The sequence below is a fragment of the Anabrus simplex genome, chromosome 4 (assembly GCF_040414725.1).
Source record: "Anabrus simplex isolate iqAnaSimp1 chromosome 4, ASM4041472v1, whole genome shotgun sequence".
Classification (NCBI taxonomy): Eukaryota; Metazoa; Arthropoda; class Insecta; order Orthoptera; family Tettigoniidae; genus Anabrus; species Anabrus simplex.
In genome coordinates, this window is record NC_090268.1 from 440770767 (window position 1) to 440784432 (window position 13666).

The following is a 13666-nucleotide window of genomic DNA, read 5'->3' on the forward strand; positions in this document are numbered from 1 at the left end:
TAGGCCAAAGTGCAAGTGTTTCACCTCCTAGCATTTTGTTTATGGCTGATGTCTTAAACCTTTCCTTTTGACCACTAAGGTCATTTAGAATGGGCACTTATTGCCTCTGTTTAATTTCTACTTGCTCATAGTCTATTGTGGATCAGACTGTCGAGCAGAGAAGACAGTGAACTATCTAGAGTTTGGAAAATAAAATTGTGCCTTGGAGAGGCTAGATTGTAGTAAGTAGTGTGACTTTAAGCAACAAGTTTGTAATGAAATTTTGACTGTGAGTCAATGTTGTGATCAGAGCCAACGAGCTCGAGGCTTGTATATTCAACTGCTATTTGTTCACCAAGTTTAAATTAAAAAAAAAAGAGAAATAAAATTTCAAATGTTGGTGTTTTAAATTATGCTCTAAATTTTTCTCTGTCCGCCCATTCAAGCCCGCATCCTTTTGCACCTCTGCAATATATGACATCTTCGTAGTAATAATAATAATAATAATAATAATAATAATAATAATAATAATAATAATAATAATAATAATAATAATAATGCCAGGCTGAGCAGCTTGGTCGATAGAGCGCTAGCCTTCTGACCCCAACTTGGCACGTTTTATCCTGGCTCAGTCCATTACAATTTACATACATCAGCCTCGTGCCGGTAGGTTTACTGGTACATAAAGGAACTCATGCGTGGCCAAATTTCGGCACCTCGGTGTTTCAAAAAGCTGTAAGCAATTGGTGGTAGGCTGTTACTATTGTAACGGTCGCAGGGTTTAGAGGGTTTCGTAGACTTACCAGAGTTAAAAGACAAATATTATGTGGATAACACATTTTATTTAATAGAACGTGGTACTCTTGGAATGTGGGTAATAACTCGGTGCAATAGGGGCCTGTGATGTGAGAATACATGATTAAATTTATTAAACTGACCACGATATATTCGCAACGACAAATACATCTAACCTCCAACTGAGCGCGCGTGTCAACACAGCGCCATCTTGTAACAGAGTATGCGTGTGACGTCACATGTTTAGCACAAATTTTGCCTTAAATTGAAACGCTATTTTATGAAAACTAGGTTTCAGATTTTCAATTCTTTTTTGCAACAGGCATCCTCCTCTTTTCTTAACTGTCAGTTGAGACATTAAACTTAATCGTAAGTTAAATAGTCTCCGCGATATACGCAAACTAACAAGTACTAAAAGCGTCTTAGAATTTTTCTTTCAATGTAGCCGTTATCGAGAAACACAAGTAGTTACTTGGACGTTAAATCAATAACAATTATTGTTATCAATATAAATTATAATAATGCCTAAATTACTAATTTTCTGACCGGGCGAGTTGGTCGTGCGGTTAGGAGCGCGCGTCTGTGAGCTCGCATCCGGGAGATAGTGGGTTCGAACCCCACTGTCGGCATCCGTAAAGATGGTTTTCCTTGGTTTCCCCATTTTCACACCAGGCAAATGCTGGGACTGTACCATAATTAAGGCCACTGTCGCTTCCTTCCCATTCGTAGGCCTTTCCTGTCTCCTCGTCGCCATAAGACTGTAAGACTGCAAGACGTAAAGCAACTAGCAAAAAAAAAAAATCTGTCGCTAGTAAGGGAGTTCGAATAGTTGAGAGTCTGGAGTTATTTCGTCTACAATTAGAGGTTCATAGAGCTCGCTTAGAGGATTTGCATGTCCTGGAGTTGGGAAACCTGGGGTCTTCACATCGTCACAGTCGCAGAGAGAGTAATACTGGGAAGACACGGTCTCTGTAGCCCTCAAACGCCGAGTCTGAACAGTGTTCCGTAAATGAAACTGATGCATCCATATATAATTAATGGGTTTTGACGGAATTCTCAGCCATGCCTAACGAATTGTAGTTCGCAGAAATACGGCAATCCTAATACAGATATCGGTAGAGCGGGCGGGCGTGTGTTCACATCCGGTGGAGGAGAAACCGCGGAATCCTATTACATAGTCAGAGAAGCAGTAATTACTGTCGGCGGATGGCTGGAATTCTCAGAAGATGTAATGATTGTTACCGGCTTATAGCCCAGTCGTCGCAGAAGTTACATCTTGTTAGCTATGATTCTAATATTCTGCCTGTAGCACATCAACTTGAGAGCTTGAGTCCCCTTGCTTTTAGATGTGCCCTTTCTTATTTCTCATTCGACCCCTTTGTTCAACTCTTGTTCTCTTACTGGTCTAACGGTATTACGTTTATGAGGAATTGGAAACTTTTCATTTTCATGCCCTTCGTGGCTCTTGCTCTTATATTGCCGATGCTTATTCTTCGAAGGGTCAGATATTTTTTTTCTTTTTTTTTTTCATTTTCCCCCTTGACTGATGTTAAGAGAGAATGGTTGACCAGTTCGTTGACTGAGAACGAATGGGTTACAACAAAAAAGCATTCCTTTTAGACTTTACCTTCAATGCCTAGCTTATTTCGACATCTAAAACCTCCGAAAGCGTTACAAGAAAAACTCTAATATATTCAGGCCAGGAAGCTCTTCTAACGGTTTTCAAGTTTTAGCTACTTTTCTTAATTCGAAAGGATTATTTTGAGTTGTAACCCTTTTCGAAATGTAAGAACAATGTATACCCTTTCTTTGTCGACCATCGAGTTGTACTGCCTCTAAAACGAAAATCACCACCCGAGTTGAAAGTTGTATCTGATTTAATATCAGGTCCCGACCGTCTCTTTCTTCACCTTTTACTGAAGCACGACAAGTCCTCAGTTGTGGACGTCCGAGATGAACTATCGTAACAGTTCACTAAGTTTACAGGAGAGCAGGAACAAGCTGCAGAGGCGATCATTTTGTTACCTTTAAGGCAAGTTGAATCGACAGTTCTGACCTTGCTAAACCATCGCGAGAGTCAGTACGATGGCGAGTGAGGTGGACGGCTACAGCTTATCTTCATTCCTGCTTAACACGAAGTAGTGTTTCCATAACCTGGTCCGGCTCCATGGCTAAATGTTTAGCGTGCTGGCCTTTGGTTACTGGGGTCCCAGGCTTGATTCCCGGCTGAGTCGGGGATTTTAACGTCGTCTGCTTAATTCCTCCGGCTCGGGAGCTGGGTGTTTGTGTTCGTCCTAAATTTATAAGATCAATTCATCAAAGTCAATGCTTAATTAATGGTCAGAAATATACGACATTGTACCTGGATAAATGATCGTTAAGATCGAAAGCCAAAATTTTATTTTTAAAAATCAATAATTGACAGGACCAAAACAAGCTTCATACGATAGAGCCAACGGCCGTAGTCATGTTGAAACACCGGATCCCGTGAGATCTCCGAAGTTAAGCAACATTGGGCGTGGTCAGGAGTTGGATGGGTTGCCACGCGCTGTTGGTGGGGGGAAAGGGAATGGAGGAGCGTAAAAAAACCGGCCACCCTACCGCACGTAAACTCCGGCTCAGGAACACCTCTGCGGAGGTTCGGACCTGCCTTCGGGCAGAATAACCCTTACCTTACCATACGATAGAAACGTCGAAATAATCGTTTCTTCATTTACCTCTGACGTCCAGAATTAAGATTTTAGATGGTCACAAAGCGTAATCTACACTGTTTACGGATTTCAACGATCCGTCAGCCTATCTGTTTAGTCGTCACCACCTGGGGATAGGGACTATAGAATACATCCACCTCGTACACTACCTGTCGGAAGAGGTGATTGAAAGCAGACTCAGGGATTTCATCCTTCGAGCGTGGGCTGGCGATCACGAGTCCTCCTAGCTGAGTCTTGTAATGCTCTCTCTCATCTTTCGTATCCGACCTGTCTTAGCCTACCGTTTTTCTCTTCCAACCGCACGGTATTAGGTTCGTGCGGTTCAGGAAGTATTTATTTTACATCCTTTCTGTCCCTTCCAATTCTCTTGCCGACACCTTCATTCTTCGAAGTGCCAATTTTCTTCTGATTAATGTTAATAGAGAATGGCTGTCAGTTGTACATCCTCTCAAAACAATGATCACCACCGCATTTTAAATCGTTAAACGGGAGGTTCATTGTACTCATAAACTTGCTAGACCTAAAACGGATACAAGTCCAAAAAAATAGCAAAATATACGAAATTACAGATAGCGGACCCCTAGTAGCCCACCTGGTGGTCATGATCGTTAAGCCATCGAAGTCTAAATGGTCTGACACCGTCCGTTGGTCAAAAAAATTGTCACAATTAGAATGTAGGGTAGGGTAGGTCGTGGTATACAATTTCTAATCACCAGATTGTGTTCCTGGATTAAATTCCAAACCTCTCCGCAGTGTTCATACGGAGTGAGGCCATATGACGCTGTTGATGGTGATTTGTCCGTCGGATGGAGACGTTAAGCCTACAGCAGACCCCTTGGTACTATTCGACAGAACTAGGCTATGCTGTCGCCGAGTTTAACCCTCTCCCTCCCTATTATCATATATCATGTCATTCATTTCATCTCATTAACTCCTCTGATGAGGTTGGCCTGAGGAAGGGCACCCGATTATAAAAACCCGCCACGACAGATTCAACTAACCTCATGCCTACCCCGTAGATAAACGGGGCAAGGGTTGGACAAACAAACAAACAAACAAACAAACAAACAAACAAACAAACAAACAAACAAACAAACAAACAAACAAACAAACAAACAAACAAACAAACAAACACTGGTAGCGGGCCCCTACACTTTATTTATATACATAGATTATTACAACTAATATAGGTATATACTTCTTTGTTTTATATATGGAAATTACCTCCCATGCACTGGTTGCCTAAAGATAGAGTACAGTACCTCTCAAAAGTATTTTGTATGAGAAGTATTAGATTGTCACGCCTACTTATCGGCGGAGCAGGAACTCAACAAAGTGAAGTAGTCATTCAAACGACACTATTGTAGAAACGTATATTAAATGCATAATTTACAGCAATGCCGAAGAAGGAGGAATATTCTCTTATTTGCACTTAATGGGAGAAAAAAGCAATCTTATATTGGAAAAGGAGTTTGGTATCACAGCAGCTAGTTACCGCTTGGTATCGCCTTCCGAAGAAACTAAGAACTCACGGTGATAAGCCTCGATGTGGACGGCTTCGGAACCCGACACCAAGCGAAGACAGAATCACCCATAGGTTGTCAATGTCATGTTCTAACAAATCAGCCCCGGGTAATAAGGGATGAATTAGAACAAAACTATGGACTCAAGGTGCATATTTCTATAGTGAATCACCACCTAGCAGCTGCATATCTACATGGGGTAGGCGACCTTCTCTCAAACCGCTGATTGGCGCGAAGAATAGAAAGTCCAGACTGCAGTTTGTAAATAAGTATGCACCCTGGAAACCTGTTGAATGTTCCAGGAGTGATGAGAACAAGTTCATCTTGTTCTCATGTGATGGCATCAAGTAATTTCTTCGACCGACCAAAAAGAGGGATGAATCATGTACAAACTACCCACTATGAAACATGGTGGAGGGACTTTTATGGAGTGGGGCTGTTTTGATAAATATGCCTTATGGCTAGGGGTTATTTGCCGTACAGCGAGCATACAAAAGAGAAAGTACACATTATGTATAAAGACAAGAATGTTGGTAACATTTACAAATTGATATCCAGCTTGTGTAGTCAGTCTAAGAAGGGGGGACGTCTCGGGCTGCTCCTCAGAGGGCACTCCTCAACAATGTGCTCCACTGACTGGGACGGCGCTCGGCAGTAACAGACAGGGGATTCTCGAAGTCCCCACTTATGTAGCATGGCATTACATGTAGCGTAGTCTGTTCTCAAACGGTTGAGATTAGTCCATTGGTGTCTCTTCAGGTTTAAACCTGGGAGTCCGTCGTGGGGTCAAGGACGCCTTGGTGTTTCACAAGTGCACCATTCCAGCTTCGAAGCCATTCTTTCTGGATACTGAAGCCATTTATATTATGCTATATTGGGTTCCTTCAATTAAGACGAGAAGGGGGTAGGTCATTAAGGACCTCATGGATTGGGAGATTCTGTAGTTGATCAGGATGGTGTAACTTTCTCCACTCGCGTTTAGTTTGTAACGGTTCAAATCCCGTTACAAGATGATATCTGTATTTTTATTATTGCATGATTTTATCTGTATTATTATTATTATTATTATTATTATTATTATTATTATTATTATTATTATTATTATTATTATTATGTCAGTATTATTATTATTTTATCTGTGATATTGTTACTATTATTGTAATTATCCGTTTTATTCAATTTTGCAATTGCCTGTTGCTTGCAAGATTGCACTTAGATGTATGCATATATACGTATGTGTAGATTATCATTAAACACCTGTACAGTGAGAATTGTTGTATATATCAGAGATTGGGTATGACGTTGGTGCATTGTGCAAGATTAGTGGAGATTCTGCCAAGTCATCGCCGCGCCATGGCTACGGCATTGTATTTATTTAGATATGCGCTCAGTGAGTTAGTCGCCGCGGGGCTATTTCACAACTGTATGTAATATCTGTCGCGTAGGTGGGAGTATGTCATTGTTATTTCTGGAGATTACGTAGTTGTGTCACCCAACGTCTATATAAGGTAGCTCCATATTGTAGCGTCAGTCATTACTTATACGGATGCAGTACAGTGAAGAAGTCTACTAGATCAAGAAGCCTTAGTTGGTCAGCCAACGAGTGTGAACGAGAGATGGCGAAGACTCAGTGAGCCATTAATTCTTGGTCATTGAGAGAGTGAGACCAAATGGTTGGTCCGTCACTTAGTGGAAGACACGGACGCAAGGGCTTACCATGGAGTCAGAGAGGGCAACCCTGGACCTGCCAAGAGGTCATACCATATTAACTTACAAAGAAGTCAGATGATATGGAGAAGAAGCAGTCACAAGGATGTATCACCAAGTTAGGCGTGACACATCTACAGTAAACACCAGATCAAAGGAATACGTCGTAATTACACTAAAAGTGTTGAAGGTACAGTCAAGTGAATCAGTGAGGGAAATATTTCGTATAAATTGTTAAATGTCCGGTCAAGAAGAATTCAAATTCATGCCTGGTTTCTTTCAGTTGCAATGTCATAATTTCATATTCTCATCTGTTTTATCGCAACAAGACTCACTATTTTTTGATATATTATTTAAAGAATATATATTGTTCTATCAAACGAATTCATAGTTTCATTTCATTGACAGTAAAATATCTTAACCTCAAAATTAATGGGGAAACCGAACGCCAATCTCCTTTTCCCAGAATTTATATGGTATGTTGTCAAAAGTAAGCTTATTACCCCACACCCTGTTAGTTTTTAGTAATAAATGATCACAATGTGTCGACTTAACGTGGGACTCGAATAAATTCAGAATTTGTTCTGAATGACAGCATATTATAGGTTCATTTTGGGAGGAGTGTGCGCATTTAAGCCAACGGAAATTATTACCGGTAAATGTCAAGAGTGTAATTTTGTGATATATATTTGTATTTTGGGGATATGTCAAGGGATTTGAAGAGGGAAATTAATTTGAGATCGCGTACTATCACTAGTGAACCAAAGATGGACAAGGAAGACAATAACAAGTCATGTGAGGACGAGGTCATTGCTTCTGCGGACATCCAAGGTGAAATTCAGAGTAGGGAACAGGTGAATACAATGGAAAGTTCTGAGGTAATTCAGAAAAGTGCAGAAATTGAGAAGCACACTGAAACTCAAAAAGAAATCGCGGGGGGAATGAACCAAGATTTTTTTAATTTGTTCATGGCCGAAATGACCGGGCTCAAGAAACATATGGAACATATGGAGGAAAAGATTGATACTAGTAGTGGAAATATTCAGAAACGTATGGAGGAAAAGATTGATACGAGTAGTGAAAATAGTAAGAAAGAGATAAGTAATAAAATGGAAGAAATGATTGGTATTAGTAATGAAAATAATAAGAAAGAGATGAAAGAATTAATTGACAATAGTAATGAAAATTGTAATAAACAGATTAACTCTCTAAGTAATAAAATGGAACAAATAATTAGTAGTAACGAAAATAGTAAGGAAGAGATGAAAGAATTAATTAGTACTAATAATGAAAATTGTAATAAACAGATTAACTCTTTAAGTAATAAAATGGAACAAATGATTGATATTAGTAATGAAAATAATAAGAAACAAATGGAAGAATTAATTGGCAGTAATAAAGAAACTTTTAATGGGATTAATGATAAAATAGATGGGTTAAATGAATCACTAAATTATAAAATAGATACTAAGATAGTAGAGGTAACTAGTCAAATATGCAAGTTAGAAAATAAGTTAAACAAAGAGTGTGTTGACCTTAGAGAAGAAATGGAGTCGAGTCGGAGCGAGCTTCATACTCAAATCGAGCATGTCAAAGGAACATGTACAGAGAATATCTTAGAGTTAAGTAATAAGATTGCGAGTAATCGGGAAGAAATTCATGAGGTAGTCGAGAAAAGATTGGACAAAATTTACAATGCAGTTAGGGAAGATACGAGGGAACAGATTAGTAGAATTGAACAAATTGAAAGCAAACTTGTGGAGGTCACTGAACTACGGGACGAACAGGAAACGTTATCACAGCAGGTGAGAGAGAGAGAGGAAGAATCGCAGGATGACGTGAGAATAGTGGAAGAGAATGCTGAGAGAGCAGCGGAAGAAGAAGAAGAAGAAATTTCGAGTTGCCAGGGAGTGATACGGCAGAAAGGTAGGCCTACAGGTGAGACGGCGAGAGAAGTGGTAATAGCGAGTGGTTTGTTCAGTAGGGATTGTGATTTAACCAAGTTTTCTGGAAAACAGTTTAATCCTATGGAGTTTGTGAAAATAGTTGAGAAAAGATTTGCAAGTAAGTTGAGGAATAATGTTATTGAAAGGGAATACGTGGTGGAAATCTTGTCGAATGTTTTTATCGGTGAAAGTAAAATATGGTTTCGAGTGTACTGGGATAATATGTCTAATTTGGGAGAATTTAGAGAAAATTTCATTGACAGGCTTTGGAAGGAATGTGTGGAAGGGTGCGCGCGTGAGAGAGAGCGCATGATAGCTGAGGAAAGTAGTATAGTAGAGAGAGAGGGGAAAATGTTAGCCGTGTATCAGAGGAGAGGGGGTGATCATGATGAGCAGAGGATTAATAGTTGTGTTGATGGTGATAGTGGTCGGAAGAGTAATCAGAGAGAATTGGAAGATGGGAGGCGTATATATTTGAGTTATGAGAGAGAAGGTCAGAAGAGTAATCTGAGAGAATCGGAAGATGGGAGGCGTATGTATTTGAGTTATGAGAAAGAAGGTCAGAGGAGTAATCAGAGAGAATCGGAGGATGGGAGGCGTACGGATTTGAGTTATCAAAGGGATTATGATAGTCTTAATATGAAGGTTATCAAGGTGTCGTTATCGAGCCAGAGTATCTCAAATTCACAGGGAATCGGGTAAATTAAGTGAACAGTCTGAAGGTAGTAGATGAACAGGTATTTAGTATAAGTAGTTATGTAGTGAAAGTAAATTTAAGAGTAGTGTGATTGTAACCTAAGTAATGTTAAGTGAGATATTTAAGTAATGACGTAATCGCAGATAATGAAGTAATTAATAGTAGTAGTAAGGTAGACGTAAGAAGTGTTCTGTTAAGTGATGTAAGTACTTGTAATGCCGAGAATGTGATGTAAGTAGTGAGGGAATAACTCCGATGATGGAAATTGTGATATGAAGAAGGTAAGTGAAGGTACTATCAGATCTTATAACAGCCGTTGGGTGAGTCAAAGTGAGTAAATAAAATGATAGCGGTACCAATCATAATTGAAGATAATTGTAAGTTTCAGCCACGCCTTGTTGTACCAGATCTTGTGTATCCGGTGATTTTAGGAGCTGACTTGGTTGCAAATCATGGAAGTAGAATAGACTTTAATTTAGGAAGTGTGTGTTTGTTCTATGAGTAATCTAGCAAAGAAGTACGTGTTAATTATGATGGTCTGAGGTAAGTGTGTTGGTGACGTGTGTTCTTTGAGATATATGAGAAGTAAGTGAAGGTGTTCCTAGTGAGAGGAAATGTTTTGTTGGGTGTGTTACGTGCCTGTACGACCAGTATCCGAGGGATAGTCGGTATGAGGCAGTGACGTGAGGTAATTTGAGTGAATTACAGGAGGAGTAATGGTGTTCGATGTTAGGTAAGCATCGAGATGTATTTAGTGGTAAGTGAGGAAGAACACGTATTTGAACATAAATTTGTAGTACATGACCATTGATCGTTTGTGGGAGGTAAGTACCCCATTCAACTTAAAAATGCTAGTGACATCTAAGAACAAACATTATGCTGGATTACGGAATAATTGAACCATCTTGTAGCCATAGTATTGATTCTTTAATTATTGTTGCCAAGTAGGATGTGATCTATTGAGAGATGTAAGTTTATAAGGGCAAAATTGATTCAGTTTGAGTGACAGAGTGCTACTCAGAGTTCCATTTCATCATCTGCAGAGGCAGGAAATATCTTGAAGTTATTATTTTGTATCAGGGGTATTTCACTATTGTGAACCGTATCGGGAAGTGTGCACATTCCCTAAAAGATCGGGAAGGGGATATTGTCGGTATTTATAGTATAATGAACTTAAAGAAGTATTTCACGTGAGATTTGTTCAGATAAGATTAAGATGATTAATTTTTGTAAGAAACTGGCAAAATAAAACTAACATCTGCGATATGCGTGTGAACCAAGTGTCGTATTGGTGTATTGGAAGAATAAGTGCTACATTGTCATGTACTGTGTGACAAAAAAAACGGAGAACAGGACATTGGACAGTTATCTGCGATAACAATATGCGAGAACTGTTCTCATATAAGTGATATTTCACAAAAAGTTTTGATATGTTAAAAAAAAGAAGAATGTAGTGTAATCATTTAAAATTATTTGTATGTGTTAAACTGAGTGCTCTACTCTTGTGATTTGTATGAGAGAAAAAGAGAATGGGACACTGAACAGTTATCTACGATGGCAATGTGCGAGAAAAATTCGCATATGTGATGTATTATAAAATGTATGGATGTTGAAAAAGAAAATTATTGTTGTATACTCATTTAAAGTGTTTATATGTGTCGGTGTTATATTTATATTATGTTGTTCATAAATCAATCGATTCTTTGTTCTTCGATTTATTTATGAGGGAGGCGAATTATAACGGCTCAAATCCCGTTACAAGATGATATCTGTATTTTTATTATTGCATGATTTTATCTGTATTATTATTATTATTATTATTATTATTATTATTATTATTATTATTATTATTATTATTATTATTATTATTATTATTATTATTATTATTATTATTATTATGTCAGTATTATTATTATTTTATCTGTGATATTGTTACTATTATTGTAATTATCCGTTTTATTCAATTTTGCAATTGCCTGTTGCTTGCAAGATTGCACTTAGATGTATGCATATATACGTATGTGTAGATTATCATTAAACACCTGTACAGTGAGAATTGTTGTATATATCAGAGATTGGGTATGACGTTGGTGCATTGTGCAAGATTAGTGGAGATTCTGCCAAGTCATCGCCGCGCCATGGCTACGGCATTGTATTTATTTAGATATGCGCTCAGTGAGTTAGTCGCCGCGGGGCTATTTCACAACTGTATGTGATATCTGTCGCGTAGGTGGGAGTATGTCATTGTTATTTCTGGAGATTACGTAGTTGTGTCACCCAACGTCTATATAAGGTAGCTCCATATTGTAGCGTCAGTCATTACTTATACGGATGCAGTACAGTGAAGAAGTCTACTAGATCAAGAAGCCTTAGGCCCGGTTGTATAAAGACATCTGACTGGAGATCAATTAAGAACTTAGTTCTGAAAATGAACTGAGATTACGACTTCATCGCGTTGTATAAAACTGAACTCGGTTTACACATGTGTAGTTCAAATGTAATCGGAGATCAAAAAATTGGACGTGGCAACACCGCAAAACAAATGAAATACGAAATAGCTCGGCCCGTTGGATAATACTTAAATAGTGGGATTGAGCTGGCCGTGACTATCAACAAATGAAATACGAAATTGCCGTGACTGTCGAAGAAGGAGAAGAAGATAATATTGTAATCTCGCGAAGTAAACATGGAAGGAACTTCACACAGAAAGAAAAGGGCGATCTGGTGGATATTGTACTATCAAGGTACAAACATATAATATAAAATAAAAGAACCTATATGGTGACATCAAAATTGAAAGAGAAAGCCGTTGACTTGTCAATGTTAAAGAGCTCTCCAACAACCATTTGAAAACTTACTGTAGCATAAAACCTATGGAGTTGTTAGGAACATACACATGGGTGACATGGGATAATTTATTTGACTAGGTTTTTGTAGTGTGTCCCTTAACTTTAGTTCCAGTCGTTCCACAACATCTTTCGATAAACGAAATCTTATTTTGAACATTTCACGCAATTCATTAATCGGATTCCGTCTGTGCCGAAAGACGCGAGGAGCTCGTTGTAAAATCAACTCTTCATCAGACGAAAAGTCGGAATAATCTGACATCCCTGCTAAAGAAAATATATATGCTTTGTTTTGTAAACTTGAAACATAATAGAAAACTAAGTAAGAACATGTTGGTATAGCAGTAGGCTATTGTTTATATGATATTCACATAACCTCACTTCTGAAAAAATCGAGCGATCTTTAGCATTATTTAACTACTAGCATTCAATATATTTATAACGCACCTCGATATTATTAAGGTACGGTATTCTTACGCGTATACGATACAAGGAAACACTTCTCAAGTCTTCAGGTCTAGTTCAATGTTTAATATGAATGATAATGTTCTAAGTTCAAGGAGATTAACCGACGAATATTCGGCAGTCAAATCTGAACTTAGATCAAGACGAGATGATCTTAGGTTAGCGTTTATACAACGGAAAATCAACTTGACTGGCAGCCATTTTTCCTCTTTAAACTCAGATCAAAAGTTTTATACAACCGGGCCTTAGTTGGTCAGCCAACGAGTGTGAACGAGAGATGGCGAAGACTCAGTGAGTCATTAATTCTTGGTCATTGAGAGAGTGAGACCAAATGGTTGGTCCGTCACTTAGTGGAAGACACGGACGCAAGGGCTTACCATGGAGTCAGAGAGGGCAACCCTGGACCTGCCAAGAGGTCATACCATATTAACTTACAAAGAAGTCAGATGATATGGAGAAGAAGCAGTCACAAGGATGTATCACCAAGTTAGGCGTGACACATCTACAGTAAACACCAGATCAAAGGAATACGTCGTAATTACACTAAAAGTGTTGAAGGTACAGTCAAGTGAATCAGTGAGGGAAATATTTCGTATAAATTGTTAAATGTCCGGTCAAGAAGAATTCAAATTCATGCCTGGTTTCTTTCAGTTGCAATGTCATAATTTCATATTCTCATCTGTTTTATCGCAACAAGACTCACTATTTTTTGATATATTATTTAAAGAATATATATTGTTCTATCAAACGAATTCATAGTTTCATTTCATTGACAGTAAAATATCTTAACCTCAAAATTAATGGGGAAACCGAACGCCAATCTCCTTTTCCCAGAATTTATATGGTATGTTGTCAAAAGTAAGCTTATTACCCCACACCCTAGAGATAGTCAAGAGTCTCATTCTATTATTGCTGTACTGAGTGACAGCTGGCGCCCTTCAAATAACGTATGTGTAAGTAAGCAGGTAACAAGTAAGTGTGAGTACAAGGTTCGACG